Source organism: Ischnura elegans, chromosome 7 (assembly GCF_921293095.1).
Source record: "Ischnura elegans chromosome 7, ioIscEleg1.1, whole genome shotgun sequence".
NCBI lineage: Eukaryota > Metazoa > Arthropoda > Insecta > Odonata > Coenagrionidae > Ischnura > Ischnura elegans.
Genome location: NC_060252.1, coordinates 25975570 through 25994376, shown reverse-complemented (window position 1 = coordinate 25994376; position 18807 = coordinate 25975570). Strand labels below are relative to the sequence as shown.

Sequence of the window (18807 nt, the reverse complement as noted above, 5' to 3'; positions counted from 1 at the left end):
AAAGCATGCCTTTCATAGCTTTTACCGTAGAAATGCGAATAGCGCGTTGAGGATTAAATCACAGGAGTGTGTTGATAGCAGGTGTTGTGGACTTCATATCAAATACTTGGGTGGATAAGTAAAGAATCTCGGTTACATGAAAATCATGGTTGAGGAAATAATTGATTGTTATATGTTCTAATTCATGCATATAATTTTTCATTTTTATTTCAATGATGCTGAACGACGGATGTGCTACTGTAATGCAATGATCCGCTACCAGATTTTTTTTAATGATAGGATTTGCAATAATTGTGTAATTCATCTATGCGATGAGAGGTTTTCTCTGTTCAATTCGTCGTTCAAAAAATTATTATTACCTAAATTTTTTGTCGAACTCTCTTACCTGTTTTCTTATACCATTATTGAAAATTTTTCAAAAAGCTAGGTCAACGATTTAAAATGGATGCCTCTATCAGTGAATTTTAATTGACGATTCATTTATGTAGACAGGAAGGAGGGATCCTATTTATATCTCTACGTGGTGTAGTAAGTAAATAAGGATACAAAAACTGGCTGAAGTGTAAACGGTAAGCTGAGTCGAGTGAATTTCAGTAATTAAATTCTTATTGTGAAGACGCTGAGACTATGGTGCCTTCACGTGGCAGGATGTGAGAGTCTCTTGCCTTTGAACTCTTACGACGGCCTGATACTTCTACATACTACCCCACGAAACGTCTAAATAGTCGTGTGGCGGGGGTATTAGGACAACTGCCGTTAGCAAAAAAAGAAAATGAATGTTCGAAGCTTCGCGGAGAAATTACTTAAGTTCTATAGTATCCGGGGAGAGCAAATGCTATGGAGTACCTTCTCGGCAAAAATCTCTCTTAATTTATCGTTTCTCTCTTGGCTGGAAATAGCCTGTAATCCAAGGTCCTGATGGGATATCTCCATGTCGCTCTGACATATCTATTCTCAATTATCCAAGCAATCTAAGCCGCAAGAGACTCGGAGGCCGTGTCTCAACGCTAGCGGCCCCCATCCTAATTTGTTAAATATCTGTGTGATGCTCTCTGTACGCCAGTAGTAGTTTTTAAGAATCCCGCAGCTTTTCTATGGATTTTATCAAGTTCACGGAATAAGTCTTTATGCTGACTGTATATTCAAGGTGTGTCTAGGTGAGTGCGAAATTACACCTCTCTTTTACTTTTTCAACCAAATGTCATCTCTCTGCATCAGGGAGAGAAAGTATAAAACAGCGGAATGTGTAGTGGTTCTGAAGGGAGGTATGAGAAAGTAAAAAAACTCAATAATGCAAGGAAATGCTAATGGCGATAAATCATTGTTACTGTGTCGTTAATATCCAGCATATAGCATGGTTGCATGAAACTCGTATCGGAAATTATTTGGCTTATACATAGTCAACTTCATGGAACTAATCAGACAGTGACAGTAATGACTTCATTGACGGGAAGTCATTTCGTAATGCGTGATATTGTGTAGCAATGGATTTCGCCGTCAGAATTATTTCCAAATTTTTGTCACGACGCGACGTTAGGAAAATGACGGCATGCCGCAAAGTGCAACTACGGTCATTTGTCAGAATTCATCATTTTCAATGCAGACTTCTTCGCTATGCACTAATGGTGAAACGCTGTTACCTTGAATGATGAAAATCTTTTCAGATTATATACATCTTATGACTGTTTATTTGGCAATGAAATAATTTCCTATGGTTATCTCACGTGATGAGAGATTTTCTTTTTCCAATCTTGATACTGTAATTCAAAATATTTTTGCGGAAATTGGTCATTTCTTCCAGACTATTTGTTTCTGTTATCATAAATGGACGCTATCTGCAACCTGTTGCAGTTAATCATCGAAAGAACAAAAGGTTTCTTAACGTTTAATTAGGCAATAATTTAATGATACGCACCATGCGTTTCTATACCAATGCATCATCATTCGGTACGGAATTATAATATTATGGAAGAGTGTAGACACGTTTTTGCCATAATTTTTCCTGGTAATTTGTAAAAATTGGTTAAGATTTTAAAAATTTTCAACGATTTTGAATTTAACGTTAATCTAAACGGTAATAATAAAATATAGTAACTGCAATTTCTTTAAAAACGTGAATGATATTAAATGAAAAATTAATTATGCTTTTTTGGTGTATACTTGATTGACGACTTCTAGTACTGGTAGAAAGTAGGAAAAGAATTTAACTTGCCAACCCCTGAGTTCAGATGTAGATGTTAAAAATGGTCAACAACAATTACGTCTTTGCTCCAAAAATATGAGACGCTAGGAAGAGATGACGAGGATGGATCCAATGTGTCTCCGTATGGGGAAGTGAGTAAGCAGGAGTAGAAAAGCTGAATGTACTTGAGGGAGACCTAAAAAGCTGGGTTGAGCGCATTGAAAATATAAAGTCTTACTGTCAAGGCTTGGGAATCGATGGCTACTTCTCGCCACAGACTGTAAAAACTTCGCCATAGTCCTTTCGATGGATTATGCACAATGCCTCCACGAGGGTTGAGAGCATCAAGGGAAGAGGATTGGGCGAAGCTTGGGAGGGACACTTGTGCGAGGCAGCAGGCGATGGTGCAAAACTGGGTCAGTGGCCCGCGGACGGATCATCGTCACCCATGAAAAGCCTTCCCCATAGAATGCTGCCGTCGTCCACCCTCGTCCCCAGGCGTCATCTTCTGAAGCACTCCTCCTTCCCTCGGCCGAATTCCGTGAGTGGCTGGAAATTCCAGACGTGCTATACTGCTGAGATGACTTATCGGACTCAAAATTCTCCCCATCTTTAATAGACTCTCTATAGACGCGTCAGTATCAGCTTTTTCGTCGTAAAATCTTTTTTACATTAAGATGGAAAACTTAGCACGTTTTCAAACAAATGAAAAAAACGCTGAGTAATAAAAGTCTTTGAAATTAACACAGTTATTACCGTTTATGTGACCAAATATGTATAGTATCAACTTATGTGTACTAAGTCGAAATACTTGAAAAATGTTTCACGATATAATTGTGTATCTTTCGACTAATAAATGGTAATAATTCATCGTTGTGTCGCTCGGACTATATATTTTATTTTATGGAATCTTTATGTGATCATGTTTGATTAGTGTGAATTGCATAACTTTGCCCTCTCATTTTCATGAGGCTGGTTTCTAATATAGGCAATGGCATCATATGAATTCCCAAAGAACTGCAAAAAGATCAGATACTTATTGATACGAATGTAAGTTACAAGAGTATCATGGTATTTAAGACATATTTATTGCAAAAGTATCAATTCGGGGGGCAGAGTAAAAAGCGACTCATGTGATTTGTGTTCATTTTTTGTAAATGCCGAGAGATCACGTTGGAAAACTGTTGAGTCCTACCACTGAGCTTGCATTTTATTTATTTCTTAAGTAGCTTCTACAAATCTACAGTAGACATTTGCAATATGGAGGGCTGTGTAGCATTTCTCCTGACTGGCTCTAACATCCAAATGGGAAAATGCTATTTCTTATTAACTCATAATACTATAATGCCTGTAGGTATGCTCGTTTTGAATTCAATCAGCGTTTTGTTAAAATCCAGTGATGGGAATAAGTTAATAATCATTATTTTAAATAATAATTGCTATTTTTGTTATTCAAATTTGTGAATCGGTGATCAGTAAAATTTCGATCAATCCCCATAAGTTTACCAGTGCTGCTCACTTCTTTTATGGATGCCAAGTTGTTCGGCTCTAACTAAAATACTTTAGAAAGTGACGCGTGACCACAGCTTTTACTACTCAGGCATACGCAGAGATTCATAAACGTTTATTTAGTTTAAAGCTCATAGGGTTGATATGCTCGTGAAATAATTTTAAAATTTTACATAGGTATCAATAGAAGAAACTATATTTTCTTTATCTAATAAGCATTGGTTATCTGTATATTTTTTTGAAACCTGAAAAAAAGATGGCGGCGAGGGTGCAATCCTGGAATCGGAGAATGAGGTTACTTGACAGGGCCCTAACAGGGCAGTAACTCGGCAAAATCTATAGGGAATGACCATAAAATATTACATTTTTCGAATTTTGACCCTCCTCCCCTAAATTGCATTTGAGCGAGGGTCAGGGGTTCACCTAGAGGTCTCATATTTTTTAGGCCTTATTTTTGATCGGTCCCACAACATTTTTTTCATTTGGCCAGATGGATTTGAAAAAAAAATCGCTTTTTCCGATCCGCCCTACTGTGTTGCACTCAATCGATCTTGCGCCTATTTTATGCTTGGATTCTTACATCTTCGAATTGAAATTGCATACGCGGCAGGATGAACTGAAAATGTTCCTACTTATCATTGTGTCATCTTCGTGAAGAGTCATTTTATCTACTCATTCTGAAGTAAGCGGAAATTTTTGGTATATTGTACCTAATTTGCTCCGGTATTTTGTGAATCCATGACACATCATTTTGATTTTCCCCAAGCCGTATTTCACAAGCTTTCATTAATTTAAGTTAAACATTGTGAAGCGTAAGCATAAGCACCTAAGCTTAACGAGAAACGACGTCAAATTACCGAAAACAGATCATGAATTCGTTCACTGTAGTGATCCTTATTCGGTTGCCAACAACTATCAATGTTGAAACTACCGGTATGTATGAGCTATCCTCAGCAGATTGAAATTAAGTAAATAAAATTGAGCTTCTTATTGGCTTAAGTGAAAATCTGAATGCCAATAGGGTGGTTTCCTATTATTTTTTTATTGCTTTAATCGAAAGATTGTTACTCCTGGAGTACGTATTTCACGCTTTTAGATTTTTAAATGACAACATCTATTTTTCGCGATTAAATGAAAAGTGAAAGTTTTCAAGCGCGCGAAAACGCGACGCTTAAGTATGAATGCCGGGAAATATCTCCGTACGTCGTATTTCTGGTTCCCCCTCCCGCCCGGTGAGGTGACCTTGAGGCGAGGCTTAGCGCTGATACGTCGCAGGATGCTAGCGGATAGCTGAGTACCTTGCTGGATGGTAGCGCTTGGCTTAAAAAAGGTTTATTGATACCTTATCAAACGAAGAAAACTTTCCGAACTTAGCCAGTTTTAATAGGTGATTATTAAGACATGTTTCCCTGAGCTCTGTGCCTCATGCATGCATTGGTAACCTCAGACGATGTATAACTCCTATCCTCTTGTGTAGAAACTATGTCCCTGTGACGTCATGCGGAGTGGAATCGTATGGGCGCCAATCTGGCCTTTTTCAAATGAGGATAAAATTTGACCCTTGCCATTCGTCTAAACCGGTATTTCAAAAACCAAATAATTTGTGTATTATGAATACACTAATGGTGGGTAACGAATCGCAATCAATGCCTTTCGTTTTGTTTGATGAAGGAAACTACCCTATTAACCTCGTATGGATTTACGACTTTAGTTACGTCGTTGACTTTACGGCTCCGCAGCGGCGCTGCGTCTTATTTTGTTAATATTTTTCAAATTTGGCTTTATTGGCATGTTTTCTGATTTTGAATGCTAGTGACATCTATTTTCTTCAATTGCTACCGTGTTATGCTAGATTTAACTCATTATTGCAGAAATTATAGAAAATAATCTTGAAAGCGGCATTATTTTCCATTTTTTGTCGCAATACTCTCTCTGTTCATGTATTTCTGTTCCCTTGGTAGTCATTTTCAAAGAAAGTTTTAATTTTGTGTGTAATGGTTGCTTTAAGTATTTTTTCTGATATGTAGTGCTGGTTAAACTACCCTTTTCAATGTATGCATTGGTTTATTTTTTATGCATCTTAATACTAAAAATATCTCAAATGTTAATGGTTGAAAAGTTGTAGGTGAAGTGAGAAGAGACGAATGTTACTATCGTGATCTATGTTTCTGAAGATCAAGACAAGTGTTACGGATATTATGGGAGCTTATATTCTGCAAATTCAGAAGCTAAAGTGAGATTGGTTTTGAAGTATAAAGAATTAGGATAGTAAGCGACGTGTTTAAGAATCCAGCGCCACTTTGGAGGTGGGGCTAGAAGAGCCGGTATTTTTTGCCTACAGCGGAGCCCATTCCCGATTGAGGAAGTTTCCTCAACCTTTTTCATGATACGGATTTTCTACGCTTACCTAGACTAACGATCCCGGTATTCCCTGATCCTTAGCAGTCGACGCACCACCATGTATCTCCACCCCTTCACCTCAAAACAACTCCCTGCCATAACCTATTCATCATGAAACGATTTTTGCCACGTAAATACGGGAAAAATTCTGAGGAAATAAACATTCTTTTCTATCACAGAATTAATTAAGTACTTATCTTGATTTCACTCCCATGGTAAAGAGTAACGTCATGGGAAATAATGGTAACGCCAGAAATTTTGTGTAGACTATCGCAGCCGCAAAGGAATATTTTCAAATGAGATATACAGGGCATTTATCAGTAACTGTTCGATGCGTTCTTCATGTTGATCAGTGAAACTTCTGAATCTCCTGTCGAGTTACAGCTTCAATTCACCGAGAAATTTCCACACGAAGATAAAGAGCATTATTCTTCGAATTCGGATAACACATTATGTCACAAATTTGTAAGAATTGCAGCTTGGTTTAATTCTACGTATAGAAACCCTCGGATTACCATAAAGGTGACCATCACCATAGCTGGGCGCGGAGGAAGGACGCCGAGGTACCCAAGGAAAACTATGTCGTAGGCCATGGGTAAAACATCCTTGGCTGACCATACGTTTCTAAGAATAATTCTTGCGTAGAGATCATAGAGATTGCGACGTTGCGACGAGGAAATTCGTGGCGCCACAGCGGCGCCGTAGATCCAACGATGTAGCTTTTTCCATTGGAGAACAATAAAATGAAAACTATCAATACTATGTAAACTAAAATATATTTGTAGAGTAAGAAAGAAAAAATAGACTACTGAAAATTACAAAATGATCCATTGGAATCGAAAAATTTTACATCATTTTTAAAAACACGAAAGCCGCTAAGGCGCAGCGAATCCACATGAGGTTAATGTTGGAAAGAAATAATTATCCCCTAGTTAGGGTTTCTGTGGATTTCAAAATAATCTACGGGTAGGCGATGAGATTTAAACCCAGCCATCGCTAGGATAGGAGTGACAGATAAATTAATTTTTGAGTATGAAAAGAATTTGAAATATGCGAAGACTCGAAATTCATGAAGCTGTTCCGAAAGCAAGCGTAAACAAGACACGCTTACGAAACCGGACGAGCGAGCAGTTCCATGGCGACTGCGTATCTTACCCATTGTTTACTTATTGATACTGCATATTTGTTCAGCCCTCATATCTCACGGCTTATCCTCATCTGTTAGTGAGATTCATTGCATCAATTCATGAGAGTCATGTCTGTCCATGCTTGGAGCAGTTTTCTCCGATTTGAATATCTGGTCTATCGTGAAGAGTTTATTCCAAGTGGCTTTGAAAATATTTCTGTTCATTCTGCTCATCGATCAGACCTCGAACAACAGCCTGGAAGGCCTAAAACAGAGGATTTAACCGAATTGGCATGATCATGCACGGTATACGGTCGTTGTATCTCTTGATCAAATGATAAATTCCACAGTAGACTATGGTGACTCATATCAGTTTAAAATTAATAAAGCTGCATGAACAGATGGTAGTCTGGGAATAAATATTTATCTTCCTAATAATAGAAAAAAACATTGCGAGATCATAGGGGCAATTAGCCAAATGTTGTGAGGGGCAAGTTGAATAATTGCTCGCGTAATAGGAGGTGCCCGTAGAAAGTTGCATTTTCGCAAGGCGCCGGCCAGATATTCAGATTTTTGAATTTTTAGAAGGATTCTCTTGTAGGAAAAGCAGTAGCGTCCGTTTTATTGAAGTACTGGTATGCATGCAAATTGCATGGAAAATATGAAGTTGGTATTAACACTGTATAGGCTTAGCAGAGAAATTCTGTATAAGTATTAGAGAGAATCATGTCCTCATGTGCCATGGGATCTATGCAAGTGCTTTGGTATTCCTAATCAAAGTAATAGAAGTTCTTCATTGATCATTCGTTATGTTAAAGGAATAAATTGTTGCCGTTAAAGGCACTTTTTAATGCCAGTTTTTAAATATTCTTGATGAGATTACCGGTGTACCGTTTTTAAGATGAAATATTTCAAGTAAGCCTCGTGCTTTACGAGAACGGCATTCTGCTATTCTAATATTGGTTACGACTGACTGTGAATATTTGAATTTTAATCATAGCTATTACTAAAGGTTGGCTTTTAACCCATTAGTGCCCATTGGCAACCTGAGTTGCCAAAATGTTTGCTCGTTTTTGAAAATTATTTTCTCCAGCAATATTCGTCGCACGTTCCCAATTCTTTCTTCTCTATGCTCTCTACCCTCTTTTTTGTTGAGCAAGGTCAAACTTTTACTTTGCCATAAAAGCTTACGGTATCTATGAGGGAGAGACTGCGAAGGGTACACAAGTGGTCATTTCGGAGGTTGACATTGTAGTGTTCACACGTGCTTCTCGTGATACATTGTGCATATTTCTCAACGCTGTATGGTTTGCGCATGCGTAATATATGTGTGATGCCACTGTGAAAAAATATCGGTGTTTGGGTATTGCGCTTGTGATTTATACACTGTGGAACTTTGCTGGCAACTGAAGTTGCCACTGGGCATTCGTCGTGTCTCTTGGTGGGTAGCGTGATTTCGCCGGTGAGATTTTTTTCTGTCGACAAATATTGAAATGTAAGTACCACAATGTATCATGATGACTTTTAATGGGATAATATTACTTTATACGGTCATTTTTAATTTTTTTCTAATTACCACACCAGGTCTTCTCAGACGTATTCGGTGAATGAGCTCATTGACTTGCTGGAATCCTCGGACAAAGATTTGGGGCAAAAGACAATTTTATTTATGCCACCTATGGAAGGACCTGATGTCGTCACCGATGAAGATTCCGATGTGTCAGATGGGGAGGTGACAGGCGATCCAACGCATCTTCCACGGGTGATTTTGGCTAATGCGGCGGTCACGGAAGATTCAAATGATCTAGACGAAAAAGACAATGACCCATCTACTTCATTCGATACGCCCAAGTGCCCTAAACGACGTAGGAAAACTGATCGCACAGTCTTTGAAGAGAGCCCTTGGAAGTACAATCCAAAGAAGGTACACTTTCATTTCCCTCCTCTTCTCCCAATGCTGGGGCCCACTTCAGAAGACTTCTTCGGTCAGTCAGTGAAGAGTGCTTTTGATTGCTTTTCCGTGTTCTTTAGCCCTGATATTTTCGACCTGTTGTTACAACAATCTTGTATTTATGCAGGTTCGAAGGGTTTGCATAATTATGATGTCAGTCGAGAGGAGATGTACTGCGTAGTGGGTATTTTGCTTTTGTCGGGTTATCATACGTTACCCAATAAAAGACTATATTGGAGTAAAGACAGTGATTGTGGGGTAGAAATTGTTCAAAATGCCATGGCCAGAAATAGATTTGAAATGATTCTCAAGTTCCTACACCTAGCTGACAATAGCATGATAGATGGGTCCGACCGTCTGTTCAAAATTCGGCCTTATTTTGAACTTCTAAACAAAAACTTCAAAGCAATACTTCCAGGAGACAGATGCTCTGTTGATGAGACTATGATACCTTATTACGGCAGGCACGGATCCAAACAGTTCATCCGTGGAAAACCTATTCGGTTCGGATTCAAATTATGGACTATAGCTGATCCCTCTGGATATGTTTTTCATGCAGAGCCTTATGCTGGATCTCATACACGCCTTCCGAAAACGAACCTAGGTCAGGGAGCGGATGTTGTCCTGGGCTTGTGCGAAAAAATTGCTTTACGGCAGGGCACAAAACTGTATTTTGATAATTTTTTCACTTCCGAAAAGCTCCTTACATGCTTATCAGAAAAAGGCTTAGGAGGAACAGGAACTCTTCGAGAAAATAGGGTGAAAAAAAATATATCAACTGACTGAAAAAAATCTTTTCAGTAAAAAGAAGAGGGGTGATTTTGAATGTACATCGAATGGTACATTGCTAATAGCAAGGTGGAATGACAATGCTGTGGTCACTGCAATGACTAACTGCATTTCTGAAATAGGCACAAAGCAGGTGAAAAGATATTCTTCCATTGAAAAGAAGAGAATATCTCTTCCAATGCCAACCATTATCTCCGAGTATAATGAGAATATGGGTGGCGTGGACTTGCACGATCAATTTGTTGCGAAGTATCGCACAAATATAAGGACCAAAAAGTGGTGGTGGGCATTTTTTGCTTGGGGACTTGATGCATCGTGCACTCAGGGATGGCTGCTATACAGAAAACTGGGGCACAATATACCCCTTCTACAGTTTCGAAGGGAAATAGTTACATACATATTGGGGCATTATGGCGGCAAGGAAAGACAGTCGCATTCACGTGGTCCAATGGAAGACCTTCGCAGTGACAAAACTGACCACATCATTGTTCGAGGTGAAACAAAGTATAGAAGGTGCAAGGTGTGTGGTAACCGTACAATATATATGTGTAAAAAATGCCAGAGTGCCCTCCATCCGGAGTGTTTCGAGGCATTTCATTGATGAGATTGGCCAATAAAAACAATGTAATAATTCCTGTGACTTGAAGTAAAAATAAAATACTTTGTATGAAACTCAGTAGGTACTGTCTAATTTTCATTAAATATTCATTAATGACCCTATTTTAAAACTTTTCACCTATAATTTTCCATTATTTATGTATTATAGCATGATGTCTCAGGGTAAACGGAAATACACGGCCACTGCCCAGTGGCAACTTCAGTTGCCAGCATAAAAAACAGTGTTCCACAAGCATATGATTTTTTTAATTATTTTTCCCTAAACAAGGTACCTATGGAGAGACAAATACTAAAATATAGTGAAAATTGTAAAAAAAAATTTTCATTGGGCATTAATGGGTTAACCTCGAAAGTATTTTATTTCGCTATTTTTGACTATTTACTTTTAGGCCTAATTTTCATGTTATACAGATGCTTAATCGGACCCAATGGAGTTGGCTTTTTTTTAATAGGTATTTTCATTTCGATTCATGGTCGAACGGTTTTAACTCCGAATTTTATTTTTCCATACCTATTCAGCTTGGTTTTCTCTTTTATTTTCTGATAGGTTAGTTGGAAGTAAGCCAAATTACATTGCACCAAACGCGGGCGCACTCATCTTCTCCCGGTCCCGGGAGCCCGTCATTATCCTCACTCCCTCACGCCAATAATGGAAGGCCAGAAGTGAACCTGAAATGTTCCCCTTGGGTTTTGATCTAAATCGGTAAAAGTTATTTTTTCCGTTCTTGCTTCCACAAAGCTCCTAATTTACTTGCACTTGCTCTTCATTTGGCTCATGATGTTTTTGGTGTAATTGCACCAAAACTGCAAGAGACAAATTTAAGTTATTTTTTAATTTATGGAACCTGGTCAGTACTGACAGTGGCGTATGGGGGGAGGGGTTTCGGGTAACAACCCCCTTTGATCCTTTAAAAGAGGCGCCAATAACGAATAAGATGGCCTCAATATATATCTTTTGGTAAATACTCGTACAAGATCACTCTTATCGAGTCCTAAAAATCACGTTTTCAGCACAAACATTCCATAAATTTCTCGGGGAGGACCCCCATTTACCCTAGGGTGTTTGGAAAACACCCTGGTAGGGGCCCGTAATCTCCGGTAAATCCCCTCCATTTCGAAATCATAGCCGATATCTTCTAATTTGGTTATTCCTTTGAACAAATATCGATTTTTACCCTCGTTATCAGTTCGAGTTGGTCATATTTTTCAAACTATATGCATGAAGAATAGAACATCATTTTTAGGAGAAAATCATTTGTATTACATTACATTTTTTGAAAATATTCTATTTAAACTATAGTTTTAGACATTAGGGATAAATTCTATGACATATCTCTTTCTCAAAATTCATGCCTCAATGGATAATAAATCAAATGTTTGAAGGGTGTATAAAATAGTCTATTTTTAAGCAGATCAATATTTACTTGTTACATGAATTTTAAATGGGCTTGCGGTATTCATTCCATTCATAGTTTAGGGTATATCATCCCCTCTGCTAATGAAATGCCTTTTATGTCATGGCAGTGCATCGTGCAATCGTAATTGTTTGATCGAACGACAGCGATTTGTTTGATGTGTCACAGCTGTCTCATATGTCGCACGATCTCTCACTTATAAGGTCAAAGTTCAAATTTTTTTTAGCCATTTATCATAACGCCTCCAAGCTGTTTCACGCAGTGTCTCTCACCCTTGTCCAAACTGATGGATATCGGATTTTCTATATGTTTGATTTAACCAAGTGGCCTTGCTGTCTTTCTTCGAACATATTTGACCTTATTTGATTCTATCAGTAATCAGTTATACGGGTGCACTCAGCTTACTAGTTTTTCCCTTATCACCATATTCTAGTTCTTTACATTGTTCTATATAATATTTTATATCCAATGGTAGGAATGAATATCCGTTTCCTTGTGTTACTATATCCTTTATGACAGCATTATATATCTATAATTCAAATCAACGGAAATTGGTATTGAGGTAATTGGAAAATATGTTCTTATTAACTCTATGCTTCTCATTATTATGTTCGCACGTAATGCTATGGTCTTCTAAAACTTTCTCTGAATTCACTGTCAAACGCATAGTGAAGTATTCATATATATAGGATGTGATATTAATGCGTTTGTGAGGAAAGCATCACCATAGTTAATCTGCTTTCTTTGTACAATGTCTTGAGTGTAAATTTAAGTACACCCGATTACGTTATATGCTGTGAGATGCTACACCTGAACGGTGTAGTGCAGTGGGCTTAGAAATATTTTTAGCTTTTACATAAGACCATTAGTATCGATATCGATGATACTGTAGGTTGAAATTAATTTTTTTCAGTAAGATGTGCAAGTATCCTACGTAATTTTACATGTGTGGTTCTATCTGACAAGACTATTATTCAGCTTTCGGGGAGGAAATTAATTTCAAATTTTCAATGAGTAACGTACGACATGTGTCAGCGTTTTGAGGTAGAACAACCAAGGATACGTATTGTATTTTTGTGCAGTATTTTCTTCTTTTTTGTCTTTATTTTTGCTTACTTGCCGATCAAACTTTAACTGGAATTATAAGAAATGGAAAAGACTGAAAGGTATGAATTCATGTATGTGAATAGTTTTCCCGGGGTCTGGAATGGAAGGCACGAACTTTCTAGTTGTTACTTCCAAACTATTTCATTCTGGCAAATTTAAAAAAGTTAAACACTTTGTAAAATGCCCAGAATATTTTTTTTGTGGTAGCCATTTGGGCACGTCTTGGAAGATGAACCAAGATCACTCGATGCAAATTTAGGCGTGGATTTCGTTATTTATTATACCAAGGTGTAATGCTCTCTAATTCTAGTTAGACTGTATTGAAGTCCTTCAGTGGCAAAATTGATGGATGCATGTTTGTTGCGGTTGGACTGAATCTGTTTAAGTGCTTCAATTTTCAGAAAGCATCTTTTAAAGAATACCGCATTAAATGGGCCGAAACTACGACGGTAATTTAGCAGTCGGTATGGAGATGATTTTTCTATTTGCTTTAATAAATTTCTGCCAAAAACGTCTATTTTCTAAATTTGCTACGATATGTTAGGTCTTTTGTAAGGCATTTTTCTCGTAACTACCTGAATATTTTTTGAAATATCTTGGCCGCGTATTTCGATAGTATTGTTCCACAGTTTTTATATCAAACTTCAGCATGACGGTCAATATTAATTCTCTTTTTGAGATGCCCTTTAGAAATGTCATAATGTCTAGAAAAAAACAAAGCCTTTCATTCTCAAGACTTCTTCATTCGAGAGTAGGAACTGCATTCCCGGGAGTGGACAAATGAGAATCTACCCGCATCAATGAATGAGGTCTTTGTTGGTTCGCTGGGATTTTTTTTCAGTTTCCCTCGTCTTTCGCATGTTTTGCTCAAATCTCAAATGTTTATTTTTATCTACGGCGTATGGCTTTTGAGGTCTCCTATAGTTTCTCTCTTTTGCTGCCTATATTTTAGAGCAGGTGAATACAATTGCTGCTCCTCCCTGCTTTTCAAATCGGGCATTCCACCCTTCATTACACCCCGCCAGTTCTGCCTCAAAAACTCATTGTTTATATCATGCTGACACGTGGTCTTATTTGGCCGTTGATTTTCTTTTGGTGTATCCATTGCGATCCCAAGAAAGCTCACGTACCATTGCTTTGGAATATTTGGTACCTAACTAATAGCGTGTCGTTTTAACGTTATTCTAATAAAATTACATCGTTGAACGCGACGAGGGGTGAGCCGGTGTATTGTAGCCGTTCGTCCGTTACTATACCTTTCTCCTGTGGGCAAAGGTGAGTTGCTAGCTGTCTTTAGATCTTAGAATGCGTGGATTTAACTACAGAAACGTAGTACTGTCATCTGCTCTGGTGGAGATATAATTTTAGGGAGGACATTAGTAATAATCTATATTTCATGTTCCTCCGTCAATGAGCAATAAGCAATGGATACGATGGTTAACAGCGAATAGTTAAAACTGTTTCATCGATAAAGGTCCCAGTGATTCGTGTAAAATCATTCACGTAAACTATTTATGACAACGCTTATAATATACGTAGTTTTATGTTAGAATATCGTTGTTTTAGAATATCATTAGAAACGGTCTCATCGATAAATAAGGTAATTTTCTGTATTCACAGCATCAATAGTTCAGGGCCTTTCGACACCAATTGATTTCAAAATATTTTTTATCTATCCAATGGGTGCATTTATTTTGCTTTCTTCAATGTAGCTTTGAATAACATGTATGTTGCAACTGCATGTCAATTTTTTGTCTTGAAGGCATTGATTTCGAAACAAAATCACTGTCATCAATCGCAATGCCTGAGCGGAGGGAAAACCAATTCCCACTTAAGTTACTTGGTAGGTACTTACGATTTTTGTGCGTGAAACCTACTCTAAAATTACAGTAATGATAGTGGCGCATCAATATTTGCATCAACGGTGTTGCTATCTGCTACCGATTGCAGTTCCTGGGTTTCATATCTTAGCCGGTTTCGGAGATATTTTGGCAATGTTGTAAACGTTAGGGTTTTCATGTTTTTCGTGCGCTAAAAGTTGTTCTCTCCTTTTGAAAAACTAACCCTTCGGTGCATTTCTGGTCTCGGCTTCAGTGTTGGCGTGCTGATTGGATGGTTGTGAATTTGTAGAATTACTCTTGCCCGGTTATAGGCATTTTAATAGCGTGACGCTAAGTCATAATACTCAAATATCGAAGATAGAAGCTGTAATCCTACCCATGATGCAAGGTGAAGCCCTGATGTTTTGTCCTCATCGGTTCAAAGTCCGAAAGGCCGTGCACCAAAATAGCTGAGTTTTCTAAAAACTACAGTCACCTTCGGAAGCAGTGCTTGCACTTTGATGGTTCATACAATCTGGGGGACTGGACCGTTATAAGCCGTTGCGTTGCATCAAAAGGACGTGATAAATTAGTGAATGATGCCTCCTCTTTGTTGCGTAGCCGGCATTGTTCCTCTCTCAATGAGATCCGGGGGCCTTGCGAGGTAATTCCTATGTCATTCGCGATCATTTCGAGCTGTATGTTTCAGCACCGGAGAGTGTTTTCAATGCAATGGGGTTATTAGCCATTCCGCGGAAGAGTATGGTCGGTAAGGTATCAGATAAGGCATTCTCTCTTGCGTTTACGTGGATAATTTAGGTTTGTTTACAAAATTTTTTCGTGGTGGATTCGAGGAACGAAACTTGGTATCGGATTCAGATAAATTCTTTGCAAAGTTCTGTGTACTCCTGCCTACCTAGTTCTGGTGGTTCAAGATAAAACCTGAGAGGAAGATTATTCCTGAGAGGAGTATAAATCCTCGCACGTAGTAATAATTCAGAATTTACAATTTCAGTGCTCGATTTAAGAGAAAACACACTTCTTTGTTTCAAAAACTTACTTTTCCTGTAAAATAACCTTTCTCTTAGTGGCCTAGTGGCGTAATAAGGAAAATAAAATATTAAGTTCGTGAATGCAAATGCTTTTTACTTAATTGTTTCCCCGTTTGAAACTAGTGAAACTTGGTCAAGCATTCGGAAATAACGATAGCATTTCAGTTTGCGTTCAACTTGGAAAACAATTGTTGTAATGTCGTTAATTCTGTCGGATTTTCAGCAGATATTGCCGTGATTGGAGTATCTATAATTATGGATGGCATTTAACACTTATTGACGTCAAGCCTCTTGCGTCGTTTACCTCGTTGTTTTCCTGTGATCCAATTTTTGCCCTTTTGGATGCGTGGGCATAGGTACATGCAGATAATTGTTTATTCCGTGTTTTGGATTAGGTACTCTCGTCCTTTATTCTACCGGAAATATCCCTTTATTAGGTAAACAGTTGTAGTTCCTTGTTTGAATAACATGTGATGATTATTTTCCACTTGTAATTGACTGACGGGCATTATCATGTGTTGGTGTATTGTTTGCTAATTTTGTTGACCGACTACAAACAAGCGAAGTTTTTATTTTCTGTTCATTTTAGCTTAAATTTATCAGGCGGAGGTGACGCGTCCCGGCTTGAAAATTATAAAGAAGCAATAAAAGATTATGAAGAGCGTACTTAAGTTTGTTTGAGGTTCAAATAGCAAATATTAAGGTAAAATGTTTTCCAAAGTATTTAATAATATCTTACTGAATTAATACTCGTTGGAAAACGAATTCCTACACCTATATATATGATCAAAGTATCTCTATTATTTTATCAGTTCTCATGGTCCTCATGATATTGTGCGATTTTTATACGATGTTTCTCCATGCCGGTCTGTAAGCTGTTTGTGAGCACAAAGCAACAGAAAGCTCTGGGAAAATGCGGTATACGATTTGCTAACATTCATGTAGGAAGATTATTTACGGTGGGCCTGAAATTGATTTTGTGAGCATAGAATAAAAAAAAACTAGTGGCGTAAATTCCGGAAACAAAAGAACAAGAGAAAGTACTAACACGTGGAAGGAACCCCGAAAAAATAGATGCAGTCCTTATGGATACATAAAAATACTAATCATGCTCGCGTTTTATATGACGCCTAGATAGAGTTAATGAGACTTAAAAAAGTTCTTTGATATGGTATTTGAATTAGGCTGGCGGTTAACTTCATTGATGTAGCCAATATAAAAACCATAATTCATTATTTGCAGTCTTATTTTTTTTAAGAAAAATGGGTGATTGTGTAATGTAAAGTACTAGGGACTGCTACAAATATTTATTTGGTAGTGTGGGGAACATACATGCTCTCGGTGGATATGAGGCCTACATGGAGTAAATGCAGCCATAAAATTTCTTAAATATGGTATTTCTATTTGGTCAGTGGTTAAATTCAGTAATTTGCTAAATATATATAGCCATGCTTCATCACTTTCGGTGTTAATGGTTTCGACGAAAATGGTGTGATGGTGTAATACGCTGTAAGTACTAGGATGGCTACAGATATTTATTTGGCTGTGGCGGGAAACACCTGGGTGTTTATAATAATATATATGAGGCTTAACTAAAGTAAATGTGGCCTTAAAATTTCTTAAATATGTTGTTTCTATTCGGTCAGTGGTTAACTTCAGTAATTTGCTAATATATAACCATACTCCATCACTTGCGGTGTAATTGTTTTTGACGGAAAATGGTGTGATGGTGTACCGTACTAGGGACGGCGGGAAATATTTATTTGGTCGTGGCGGGGAACATACCTTTTCGTTCCGTGATCCAGCCGGTGTGAGTGAGATGAACGGCGAGTGGGACTCCGCCCGCGAGTCGCCGTGCCCTGGCCGCCAACAGCAATCCCCCGTCGCACTCTCCGGAGACGTCCGAAACTTCGGACCGCGTCCCGCCAAACTAATTCAACGTGTCTTTCTCCCTAACGGGAACAGTTTGGTATTTCTTTGGGGGATCCGGTTTAATCCTTTATGAAGGGTGAATGCTCACGGGAAACTTTCACCGAAAATTTCCGCCAGGGTTAACGAAATCCATATCCCTCATGTATACGTCCGTTTTCTTCGCTAACATCCCTTTCTCCCTTCCCGTGTATGATGGAGTTTTGCTTGACTTTGGCCGCAGATGTTGTAACAACGGTGGGAGAACGTTTTTCGGCCGCGCAGGAAGATGATGAGGACTAAGTTCAGTCCAGAGCTAGACGACTACCCTTTTTCTCAGCCGGGCTCGTTGGTGTAGACGTTGCCACGAGTCGATTGTCATCGTGCCGTGGACGAAATATTCAACCTGCGTGGTATATTACACTTCGGGCGATATTAATTGATTTCCATAACCATTGGAAAAAGTTTATGGATCTATTTAAGATAATATATATGTTCTTAAGGTGACCAGGTTAGTATCGGCACTTGGAGAATTTTTTCTCTCGATGCACTCGTTATAACGCGTCGCGATAGTATGCCGAGCGAGTTGGCACGGCAACGCCTGCTCTTCGTCGGAGATGTGAAGCCGAACTTGGCTCGGCCCCGACTGAAGCTGTGTGATGTGGAAGGTAGGGGCTTCGTGGGGGAAACCACGCCCCCAAACAACCTCCCCCTCCCCTGCACCCGATACGTCCCTTACCCCTCGCCATTCCCCTCTTCCTGAGCTTCGCTTCCATCCTCCCTTCGCGAATATCCCTCCAGCCGTCATCCCACCCCTATTTCTCCCTCACCCCTAACCTCAGTGTGATCGTAATTTTGTAATTTGCAAAATGATATCTCCATCTATCATATATTATCTATTAAAACTTATATTTTCGTCTTATTGATATT

General features: G+C 38.5%; 1 protein-coding gene across 1 annotated transcript in view; it reads right to left on the bottom strand.

Annotated features, from left to right (window-relative positions):
- LOC124162509 overlaps positions 1–18508 on the bottom strand; it is a 287546-nt gene extending 269038 nt beyond the window's left edge. Inside the window, exon 1 of the mRNA XM_046539075.1 lies at positions 17755–18508. The gene's annotated coding sequence lies outside the window, so the exon portion shown is untranslated. The remainder of the gene's footprint in view (positions 1–17754) is intronic.
- Positions 18509–18807: the final 299 nt, after the last annotated feature.